General features: G+C 39.1%; 1 protein-coding gene and 1 long non-coding RNA gene across 9 annotated transcripts in view; one reads left to right on the plus strand and one right to left on the minus strand.

The window, feature by feature from the left end:
- CTNNA3 (catenin alpha 3) overlaps window positions 1-12,136 on the plus strand; it is a 554,150-nt gene that overhangs the window by 515,359 nt on the left and 26,655 nt on the right. The window lies entirely within an intron of this gene.
- LOC114597177 (uncharacterized) overlaps window positions 1-12,136 on the minus strand; it is a 229,035-nt gene that overhangs the window by 18,181 nt on the left and 198,718 nt on the right. For all 6 annotated transcript variants that reach the window (XR_013393275.1, XR_013393276.1, XR_013393279.1 and 3 more), the window contains one exon: window positions 8,770-8,968. This is a non-coding gene — a long non-coding RNA (uncharacterized LOC114597177). The remainder of the gene's footprint in view (window positions 1-8,769; window positions 8,969-12,136) is intronic.

Consider the following 12,136-nt stretch of genomic DNA (forward strand, 5'->3'; position numbering starts at 1 on the left):
AAATATATAAATATAATCTTTTAGTTGGACATAAGAGGTCGGCTCCAGCTAAATTGGTTAAAAAGTTCCATTGATGTCAATGAGAATTGTGCAATTAACTTAGTAATATACTTTTCATTTAAATTATGACTTTCATAAGTAAGCTGGACCAAGAAAATAAAAGCTTGTTCACTTTATTCTGCATAAGCCATATGGATTATTCTCAGGAAAATAAACAGAAGCTAATAATAATAATAATAATAATAATAATAATAATGATAATAATAATAATAATTTATTATTTATACTCGCCCATCTGGCTGGGCTTCCCCAGCCGCTCTGGGCGGCTTCCAAAAGAATATTAAAATACTATGATACATCAAACATTAAAAGCTTCCCTAAACAGTGTACAATCATGTCAATGGTGAAGGCAGATGGTAGAGTAGTGTTGGGGGCTGCAGTCCTGAAGAGTGGAATTCCGAAAGCAGCAGGTATGAAACGGAGCAAGAAGAGAATTTCCTAGTGGATGTACCATCTGGATCACACAGGATTGAGAAAATACACTTTGTATACTTGGATAAATTTTTTTTAGAGCTATAAACCAAAACAAAGAAGTCAAAGTCTTCCCTCTTGAAGATATAACCTGCATGGCTATTGGGGAATTTAAAAATATAGTTGAAATGAGCCTTTATACTGTTGTACACCACCCCAATCTGAGTGGTGCAAGATTACCAAACATTCAAAAAGGAAAGATATAGTAGTCATAGGGGACTTAAATTACCCTGATTATCTGTTGGGACACACACTCGGCAAGAATGTAAGGTCCAACAAATTCCTCAATTGCCTTCTTCATTTCGCAGAATGTGGAAGAAGCATCAAGGGGGTAATCTCTCTTGGACCTGGTCCTCACCTACAAGAAGAAACTAATCTATAAAGTGGAAGTACAGGGAATCTTGGGAGGAAGTGATCACGTCCTCTTGGGATTCATTATACACCGGCAAGGTAAAATTAAGTACAGTTGCGCACGCACTCTAGACTTTAAGAAGACTGATTTCAGAAATGAAGCTTACAGAACTACTGGGTGAGGTTCCTTTGTCCGAAATACCCAAAGAAAATGGACGTCTGAGATGGACGGGAGTTTCTTAAAGGTGAAATACTGAATCCACACAATTCCAACAAGAAAGAAAGAAGAGTGAGAAGCACCTAAGAAAAACAGTGTGCCTGCATAAGGAACATATAGATGAGCTGAGAAGAAAGAAGGGAATGTGTAAGAAATGGAACAAAGTAGAAATCACGAAGTAGCCTACAGTTGTAGGAAGGTCAGGCAGGCCAAAGCTCAGACTGTACCCTGGCTTGCAGGAGCTTGGATTAGATGACTCTCAGGGTCTCTTCCAACTATACAATTTATGATTTTATTATTCTAATTGGCAAACTTATTATGGAATTTCTTGTTGGACATCCTTTGCCTGTCCTTTTTACATTGCAGAGGAATTGCATTTGTTTTGCTGAAACAATAATATTTTATAAATATTACTGAAGAGCTATCCCTCCCTCTTTCTTTATTAATCTTTCAAAAACAGTTCTTTCTCTGTTTTACCTTTGGTTCTGTTCTAACCTATTCAAGTAGGTTCTCCTCTGGATAAAGTGAAATGGAAGAGGTCTATATTGCATTCTGTTTGTTCTTCATATGTTTGAAGATGGGTCTAATTGTGGTATGAAATTAAACCCCTGGTTCTCCATTCTTGAAAGTATCCTAACCTCCCTCTTGTGTTAAATCTTTCATGAATTGAAACAGGTGTTGTTGGTGAAACATCTGATGTCCAACCACAAAACCTGCTAAGCTGGTGTGGGGACACCCTAACCTAGTTTCCTACTTTCTATTTCTATTCATGATCTCAGTTTAACATGCATAATTGAAATAAATGTTATGTACAAAGCAAAGTAAACAAGTAAATAGAACAAGGGATTATTTGGTTTGCATCTTGATAAACAGGATTGAGAATGTCAATTTGCTTAGGTTCACTTATGTAAATATACTGGTTTGACCTTAGCTTCCAAACAAAATTATGCCACTAGGGATGTCAGGTGTTGTCAGGAGATGTTTGATGTCCTACAGATGAATCAAGTACAAGAACAAAGAGAGTAGCCAATTAACAATACAATCAGTGCCTACATTTCTCTCTCATTTCTTTTAGTTCTTTCATTTTTAATGCTAGGCAAAGGCTATGTTTAACAGTACAATCCTATGCATGATTACAGTATGCCCAAGTGTTTTCAAAGTAGCCTACTTCCTAAATTTGCTCATCTTTTTAATATATTTACCTATGCCCATAACCAGTGCTTTTGCCTCTTTGGGAAATATAGCAGTTCTACCTTAGCTGAGTATTAAACATAATTTCAAACAGAGCTGAGGGGAAAGGAAAGTGGGGAGGAAATTTAATCTAAAAATGCTCTCTACAACAGGGATGGGGAACCTGTGGCCTTCCAGATGTTGCTGGTGCTGATGCGAGCTGGAAGACTACAGATTCGCCCGTGCTATTGTACATCATGGGTGAGATTATCCTGATAATGGACTGTTATCTTGATGAGCATTGTTGTTGTTTTTATAAGGCTGCTGGGGGATACAATAGGCGGATAGTTTCCCTCACTTGAGAGATGCTGGCTGAGTTATTTTGATAGTGTTAGTGCAGAACAGTGTTCCAACGACAGAAACCCATTCCTTCTTAATTTAGTGGCTCTAAAGTCTCTTTTTATTTGATTGAAGTCTTCTGCCTAGGTGGCCCTAGAGCAGCTGTCCATTACAACATTGTTCCTATAAAACAAAATGGGGAATGTGTGACCTTTTCACGAGGCAGTTGTTTGGTTGTTTCTTTCTCACAGGGACAGAAAATGTTTTGTGTCTACCTTGCCTTTACATTTCATCATATTGAATGGTCCAGACATCATCTAAATGATTGCTGGCTATTTAAACTGGTCACTTACAACATCTGTGTTCTAATCCTAGTGGGAATAAACATTTTCATGTGTAAATAGAAGTAGAAATAATGAGTGGACAGGAACTGTTGGGCAATTTTTTTCCCTCCCCCAACTATCCCTCATACAAAAAACTGTGTTCTCTACATTGCTCCAGATCCCTGTGTCTGCTAGATTTAATGTGTATCAGTTTAATAGTAGTAGTACTACCTGACTTAAGAAATATACCTTCTGTATATCTTATCTTTTTGAACTACTGACCTGCAACAAAATGTTGCAGTGTGGAATGCTGCTGTGTAGGATTGTGGGTGGGGTTTTTTTTTTGGGGGGGGGGGGGTTATGTCTGTCATTCTTGGAATCCCCTTATGCACCAGTGGAGAACTTTTTGCCCTCCAGATGTTTGCTGAATTACAACTTCCATTATTCCTGGCCATTGGCTAATAGGAGTTGTATTTTTGCACAATGTTTAGCAGTAGCTAAACACTGGAAATAGATGCAGTGAATTATAGTTGGGAGTTGACCCTATTATAGTATAACCTGTTGGACAAAGTCTTCCACCACCTCATGACTTGTTAGATTTCTTTTCTAAATTAAAAGAATTTAGTTCTAAATTCTAACATTTATTTTATTAAAAAATAATGATTTAAAATTAAAAAGCACATGTGAATTGAAGGAGACAATTGAATGCGATGACATTGGTGTGTATATTCACTCTCTGGTGTCTGCCTTTCCCTGAAAAGGTCTGGATGATTGAAAATATATTTGAATTCCCAAAGAGGAGCATCAAATGCTGTTTGCAGTGCGCTGGCTCCATTGTGTCATATTGCAGCAGGATTCCTAGTGCCAGTGCATGGGGTCAGAGTTGTTTGACAGGGCATCAGAGTAAGAGGTAGAAATAATCAGCACTCTGTCCCACACAGAGATGTCAAGATGACCTTCCTTCCAAGGTTCTAAAGAGCACAGCAAGGGTGAACTTACTACTTTTTCAATGGGGTTTGCCATAAAGTCCCAGAACGTAACTGAGGAGTAAAGCTAAAGAGTATGAGGATTTTGAATTAAAACTTACGGAGCCACAAAGAGTGGTTTCCACAGCTGGAGAGATAAGCAGTTGGTTAATTTTAAAAAGCAGCCAACCTCTTTGGCTATGGGAACTGCGGCATGATACAAGGCACAGGCTGTCCGCGCAAATCACTTCTTTGGATCTGTGCCCTGATAATTTATTAAGGACAGGGAGGCCATCTGTATGTAGTTCCACTAAATGAATTCTGGCATATTTTGTTTCAGATACACTACATTTATTTTAAATTGATTTTTTTTGCATACCAAATAGCATCGTCTATTATTTATATTCTAAAGCGAGCCTGCCTGCACAACTTGTTGTCATGCACCAAGCTAAACACAGCCCACCAGATTGTTGCCTGCCGGAGAATTAGTAGGCCTTTGCTGTTTGCCCAACAAGGCAGAGATTGGGGGCAGGGGTGGAATTTATCAAGCACCTAGAATCCCACAATAATGCCTAAACTTGATGGGTCACAAGTAGTAAAGTTATTATTTTTTTTTAAAAAACCCATCTTTTGGAAACACCTTATGCCTGCACTATGCCTCTGTGTGGTATAATATTCCTGTATGTTCATAGGGTTCAGTGGTGTGTGTGCACATGGGTGTGTGCCTCAGCTGTGCGAGCAATTCTCCACACAAGTATTTGTTGCATGTACAAATTCAACAGAGAATGTGTACATTGACACAAAGAAATGGAGAATGTGCCTAAATTAACAGCACAGCACAGGGGATTTTGTGCATTTTCTCTGCCTAGGCATTTTGCATATTGCCTGGGAAAAGTCTAAAATTGATGTGGAGGCTATTCATATTACACAGGCAACATACAAAACATTTCAGATAAATTTGCATTAGTTGGGGTTTATCCATCTTGGCTGAGTATTGAGTAAATTGTCTTATGATACTTTAAGTTTGTACACATTCTTCATATGAATGTGCACAATTGTCAGTTGTTATGCAAATTTATTTGTCAATTCACACTACTCCCTACATGGTGCTATCTAAAGTTTCTGGGGCTGTTTATGATGATAATTTCATTTATACCCCACCTTTCTTCCAAGGAGTTCAAGGTAACGTACATGGTTCTCTGCCTCCCTATGACATAGATTAGGTGGGTGATCCATGGTCACCTACTCAATGAGCTTCATGGTCAAGTGAAGATTTGAAACCCGGTATCCCAGCTCCTAGCCTACAATTCTAACTACTACACCACAATGCAGACAAGAATATCACTGAGCATAGGAAACCCCTCTAGCCGCTGGGCTCTATGGACACAAGCAGAACTAATGTATGGTACCCTTTATCTATATTATTAAATTTTGTCATATCAAATGATTAAATTAAAACAGTGCATTAACCTTCAAAAGAAACACATTTTCCTGATAGGTCAAAAGTAGTCATGTGCAAAAGATAAATGTAAAATATTTTGATAAGTGATTGTAATGTATAATGAAAGATATACATATTTGAAAGATGAGTTACTGAGGCATTAGCGACCTAGAAATGTGATTAGACATCCATATTAATAAACACCTGTCACTATTGCATAACAGATGTTCCAAGAACATATCAAATGCAAATTCACGCGACTCCTTCACTGTGCGGTTAATTACATTACCTATCCTGCAATTTATTTGTTTTTATTTTGTTCCATTTCAGTTGCTAACTGTGGATTTATGAACGAGGGAAGTATTTTAGGAAGTTTTGGAACTTGTTCTTGCAGCGGGGTTTAAACATAATTCTGACACTCATCCAAATTGTGCTTTTTTTGTTTGAGCTCAGTTCTAAACTGAACTTGCTCTTTCAGAAAAGATTTATGCCTATATGCTGTAGGTGGTATCCACACCCTTGGAAATGAGTTTAGCTTATTTAGTCAACTTACCCAAAGTGAGTAAGCTGTTTAGTAAACAAGGAGAACTCAGGTTTGCTGGAAGTCTATATTGTTTTAACAACAAACCTATCTACTCAGAAACAGGTCCAATTGAGTTCAGTGGGGCTTACTTCCAGGTAAGTGGGCAAAAGACTTTATAGACTTCAAAAAATCTTTTAAGCGAGTTCCATGTATGGTTCTACTCAGGCTCAAGTCACACCACATGCAGTTAACATCTTACTGCCACCTTACTGGCTTGAACCAATGTACTGAACACCAGGGATTAAATATCTAAATTTAGGAGTGTGACGGTGGTGTGGGATGCTTAAGATTCACCTAAACCTTGCGGGTGGCACTTCTTAGAACCAGCTAGCTGTGCAAGTAGGCAATTTCTGCAGTCCTTGTCCAACCCCACATTACCAGGAGAACATAAGAAGTGGGCTCAAGAAAGCTTGAGAATTTAATATTAGAGGAAAGGACTGGATAATAATAATAGTAATAATAATAATAATAATTATTATTATTTTTGTTATTTATTCCCCACCCATCTGGCTGGGCTTCCCCAGCTACTCTGGGCAGCTTACAGCACATTAAAAAATTGTGAAAGATCAGACATTGAAAATTTTTCGATACAGGGCTGCCTTCAGATGCAAGCTCATAATAAAAGTATTTGGGGGACCGGAATACTATAACCAATTAAGATTCTCACTGCCATTGTGGCAGCTGCCTGAGCAAAAGCTGTGTGATGGGAGCTGTCCTGATCTCCTCCTATTATCTGTTGTGTCCTTGAACTAGGGTGGGGAGCTCATAATTGGAGAGCAAGAGCAGAGGTGTTGGTTCACTCTCATGGCATGATAAGGTGAGGGAGTCCTTTGATTTGTTCTAGAGGAGAAGGAGTAGATGTGGAAGTCCATCCCCCAAGACTGAAAGGAACTGTTTGTTAGCCATCTTCAAAATCTAAGTGGTAGAAAGGTGGGTTAATCTGTTAAATAACTAAAATTCTTAATATATTTTACTTATAAATGAAATCAGCTGCCTTAGGAACAGCAAAATTTATTTTTCTAATGCTTTTCTTGCTCCCCTTTATCTCCCATATATTATTTGTCCTGGTTTAGATCGTCTTTTCATTAGATATGGGTGTAGTTAAGTGGGAGGATGAAAATCTGGCCAATTTGGTACATAGGTAAAAAACAAAACAAAACCCCAACCTCAGGTGTTTTCAGCCATGAGAGGTTACCAGGACCAACTGTGACTTTTCCTTTCCTAAAAAACTCTAGTTTGATAATATGGCCTGGGAACCCATGGCCCTCTAGATGATGTGGGATCACAACATCACGAGGGCCACATGTTCCCCACCCCTGTTTCAAAGTATAAAACTGACGGTTCAGCAGGTGCTATTAGCACCAATGGCAATAATCATAGCGCAATCTTGTTCCAAGGGTGCATTATTGGCAGAAACAACGATGGGCACCAGAGAGTAGATGCTGATTAGAGCGAAGCTGTAGCTTGCAAAACCTGCACTTCCCCCCATAACGCAAAAGGAAAGAGGAAAACTAGTGTTCTTGTTGGCAGTATACATTGGTTGTATATAATGATAGTTGTTTCTTATAATTAGATAGATAAATAGGTAGGTAGAGTGTGCAGTATTGAAACTAGCGTAAGTTACGGTCCAGCCCAAAGCTGTGCACCATTAAGGCCCCCAGATTTCAATCCGAGAGATTTAAAGAGTAGAATTTAAATTATCTCATTAAAATATGTGGGACTTCAAAGTGTTGGGCTGACTTGTGCTCTTAGCTATTAAAAAGAAGGCAGAAAGTCACCTGTTGGATATTCTTTCAGTACAGGAGTAGATGACTTACTTGATCATAGGCTGTTCTTGCTCTATTCTAGCAAAATTATGCTTCCTAGATATCTGTCTTTACTGACATTATTTTGTTGCTGATGTTATTTTAGCATTATTTGCAAAACACATCAATATACCATGTCAGGGTTTGTTTGTGCCTCTATGACACTGGAAGCTGATTCACATAATCTTATTTTTCTGTGGCTGACTAGAGACCACAGAAAAGAATTTTGTAATTCTTGCTGAACAGATTGGGCTTGTCATTCCTTTAGCCAACTTATTATTAGAGCTGAGTTTGACAGCTGAGAGAGAGAATTTACTTGCATGCAAAGGATTAAATCTAATTCTAAATAAATAAACGTAACAGCATATATCCAAGTCTCTTGCAAATTGCACAAGCAGTTTTGATACTGGGTTTTACATTGAAAAGCCACAAAATGATCTTAAAAGCCAAAAAGATTAAGTTCAGAACTCAGCAACCCACTTACAATATTCACACCCCCTGCAGTATCACAATTGAAGATAATAATCGCTTTCTGTATTTTTCAGTAGAGCTGGTACTCCCCCCCCCCCATCTTTATTTGGCAATTAATGAGGGTTGGATAAAGCTTTTACGATGCACTCTTGCTCCCATGAGCATTCCAGAAAATGTGGTGCTAGGAGGCTGCAGAGAGCTAGAAGGTTTAACTTTAAGGGCAGGAGAAATGTGGCAAGGCCAGGAAGCTATGAAGAGCTTCACAATTAAAATGAGCAACCACAACACTTTAGTTAAAGCCACGCCATACATTTAAAGCTCTGAAACCTGAGAAACCAGGGTTCAAATCCCCACTCAGCCATGCAGGTCACTGCCAGGATTTGGGCCAGTCACTGCCTCAGGTTAACCTACCTCACAGGGTTGTTGTGAGGAAACAAAATGGGAGGGGAAAGATCACATGTGCTGCATTGAGCTCCTTTGAGGGATGGTGGAATATAATAATAAATACAATATAAATTATACTTGCATTTGTGATGCTGGGATAGTAAAGTATGGTCCAGGGCACAAAGGTACCTTTCTGGCTGGCAACACGTGGGCATGGAGAGCAGTCTTTTCTCTCTCTCCTTCAGATGGATGGGGCAAGGGGCATGCTAGCCAGTTTCTCTCCCATCCAGGTGGGCGACATCAGCATGAGGTCACTATGGCCAGTTCCTCCCCTTCAAGCAGGCATCATCAACACAAGAGCAAATGTCCTCAGTGACCGGCGAAATGCCTGTGGGAAGAAGTCAAAGCTGAGTGAATACTGCCTCCGATAGTGGAGGTAGAGCATAGGTATTGATAGCCTTATCCTTTATGAGTACTAAAGAATAATAACAATAATAATAATAAACTTTTTTTTTTATCCCGCCCTCCCCGGCCAAAGTCTGGCTCAGGGCGGCTAACATCATGTATATAACATTGGTATAAAATCAAACAATAATTAAATTACCTCCTAAAAACAGGTCAAAATCAAATTAAAGTCTAATTAGATGGCTTTCCGCAGGGTTAGGGTTGGGAACAGGGTAAAAGAGCAAGAGAAATAAGTAAGGCAGATGGTTAGTGAGGGAGGCAGCACACACTGAGGAGCAGGATGTGGGAGTAGAAAGAGAAGTTATGTCGGAAAGAGCAACAGTGCTCCCCTTTTAGAAGTGCCACTTACCCCAACTCATAGGGAACCTAGGGGAACCCCAACAGAAGGCAGCTAACCCCAGCAGCTTGGAAAGGGGAAAGAATATGGGGTAGAATTATCCACAAACAGACTGAGACAGGGAGATTACTAGAAGCTGCAGAGCAAAAGTAAATGTGATCAAAATAAAAGCATAACAAGGTAAAAGTGAGGGAGGAGTAAAATAAAGAGACAAGATTGAGAACATGAGGGTTATGATTTGGGAAGCAAACCCTGGAGGAAACAACCTAGAAATAGCAGCAGACATGAGCTCAGAGCAACAGCCCCGTTTAGTAATTGTTTTCCCACCGCACCCGAGTTCTCCTGACTGCGTATGGCCGAGTTGTGGCATCCTCCAACAAAGCCCTGTGGCCTGGCTTCTCTGTGTGAGTCACACTCTTGCGTGATGGATTTGCAATGTCACTTGGCCAGCATGGGGCCAATCAGTGCGCTTCTCCTTCTACCCAGCCCCCTCTGGCTTTAAATTGCTATGTAGCTTTGAATCTCAGCCTCAGGGCAGACAGCTATGATACAATATTAAAACTTAATTTTGTTTGCTTTCTATTTTGCTTTCGTTAACACAATATCTCAAATGAAGTTGAGCAAAGTGGAGCAGAGAGCGCTCCCTGGCATTTTTGCATGCCTAATGAAACTGAAACTGCCCTTGCCTACAGGCTTCGGAGGCAGCTAAGTTGAGCTCAGTATTTTCAGACAAGAGGGAGGGAAGGGCTTTCCTCACAGGAACAGTTCTCTTCCTCCTTCTCACAGGAACAATTAATTTTAATTTTTGAATTCTATACAGTTAGCTGTGGGAAGTGAAGTGCAGCCAGCTATCCTAAGGCTTAAACAACAACAACCCCCCAACAGGTTAAATAAAAGGTGGGATGACACCTTTTTCATAAAGGCTCCTCCATCTGCACAAAAGTTTACAGCACTTTAAACAGCCATGTCTTCCTCCAAAGATTCCTGGGAACTGTAGTTTGTTAAGGGTTCTGAGAGTTGTTAGAAACACCAAGTCCCCTCAATTCCTCTTCCCAGGGAAATTCCCAAAATTATGATGACGTGTTATTTAAATTGTTGTTAAATTCACCAAATTGAATGTTTAACTGAGTAACATTATACACATACATGCATGTATTTATACTGTAGTCTGTGGATTGCCTTTGGTTTCCAGAAGCCATCTGCAATATATTTGCGCACTATATTATTATTATTGTGGCACTTGCTATCTTAACTCTGAAAAATCTCTCACTACACATTCACAGGTGAGTAGGGATGGTAGCAAATTCCATCAGAAAAGGGAATGAGAGTGGAGATTCTCACAGTTCAAATGTTTGTCCATGATGAGGAATGGAAATCACGGGAGCCAATACAAGCAGTCTTCACTATCGTGATTCTTTAGTGTGCAAACATTACACAAATAATTGTGTTATTTTCTACATTGTGTTCCCTGTTGAAATGTATTGCATTTATTTATGTAATTAATCACATAAGTTTCAGCCATAGCTGATAGTGAGATCCATTAATGTTTTTAACGGAAGCTGAAAAGTAGCAGAATAGATGATTCCATGGCAGAATGGAAATGATGCCCTCCTTACATCCCTCCAGGAGGGTCCCTATTGCCATCTTGAAATACTGTGGGGGGAATCCTGTGGCAAGTTAGCTGGTCAGTAACATCTATATTATCCAATGTTACAACTGTCTCAGTCATAAATACAGTTTAATAGTGTTGACCAAAAAGATTTAAAAGCAAAAGTGCACACTAATAACATTTTCTTACAATTGCTGAAGTCATTTGAGTAACAAGATTAGAAGCAACATGATGTTAAAAAAGGCAGGTCAGCTGTTTATAGACCATCAGTTATAAACATGCTGATTGCTCAATTACATTTAGGTGTATAATTTATTTAACCCAGATAACTTCACTTCATTCTTTCAGAATAAATGCTCTCTTTCAAAAATGCTACTTCTCTCTAGAAGGGTTCCTTCCTACCTGACAGAGATTGCCCGTCTCACAGTAGGAGTTTGTAAATGTTGTGCAGGCCATGAATTGCTCTCTTTCATTCTCATTCATGTTAAAAAATTAGGAGAAAAGCATTCATTTGTTTCTAATCACTTTTTATTATTATCAATGCAAAAATATTTGTTTTTGCAGTTTTCAAAAGGCATATTAGACACTCCAGGGAATCAGATTAATATAAACTGATCTTCTGTTTCATTTTGCTACCTTGTGGTTGAGATGAAGAACTAATTTCCCTCCTATGTCTGATCTTAAAATAATTTTAGTATAGTTCAAATTGTAATCGCTGTTGGTGTGCATTACTAAACTCACTTATTTGGAAATAAATTCAATTGAAATCAGTAGGATTTGCTTTAAGGTAAATAAGTGTGAGCTGCAAACAGAGTGTACCTTCAGCATGTTGACATAGAAAAATGAACATATGAATTTAACAGAGGATCATATGCAGACTCTCATAACACAACAGCCATTTTTATATGTGTTCTTATGCAGCTTGATAAAACCTGTGAATGGGCTCCCTCTTCCTTAGTTTTTGCCCCTGTGGTCCCTGATACTGGTGATCCACTGCACAAAAAAGGGGCAACATTTGGAGAAGGGTAAAACAAAAACAAAAACAAGGGTGGGGATGGGAAAAGCACTTCTCCCATGAAGGCCCCCCATGGGAAATAACAGGCTCCCCTCACTTGGTTTTTGCCCCTGCAGCACCTTATTTCCCC

The sequence above is a fragment of the Podarcis muralis genome, chromosome 6 (genome assembly GCF_964188315.1).
Source record: "Podarcis muralis chromosome 6, rPodMur119.hap1.1, whole genome shotgun sequence".
Classification (NCBI taxonomy): Eukaryota; Metazoa; Chordata; class Lepidosauria; order Squamata; family Lacertidae; genus Podarcis; species Podarcis muralis.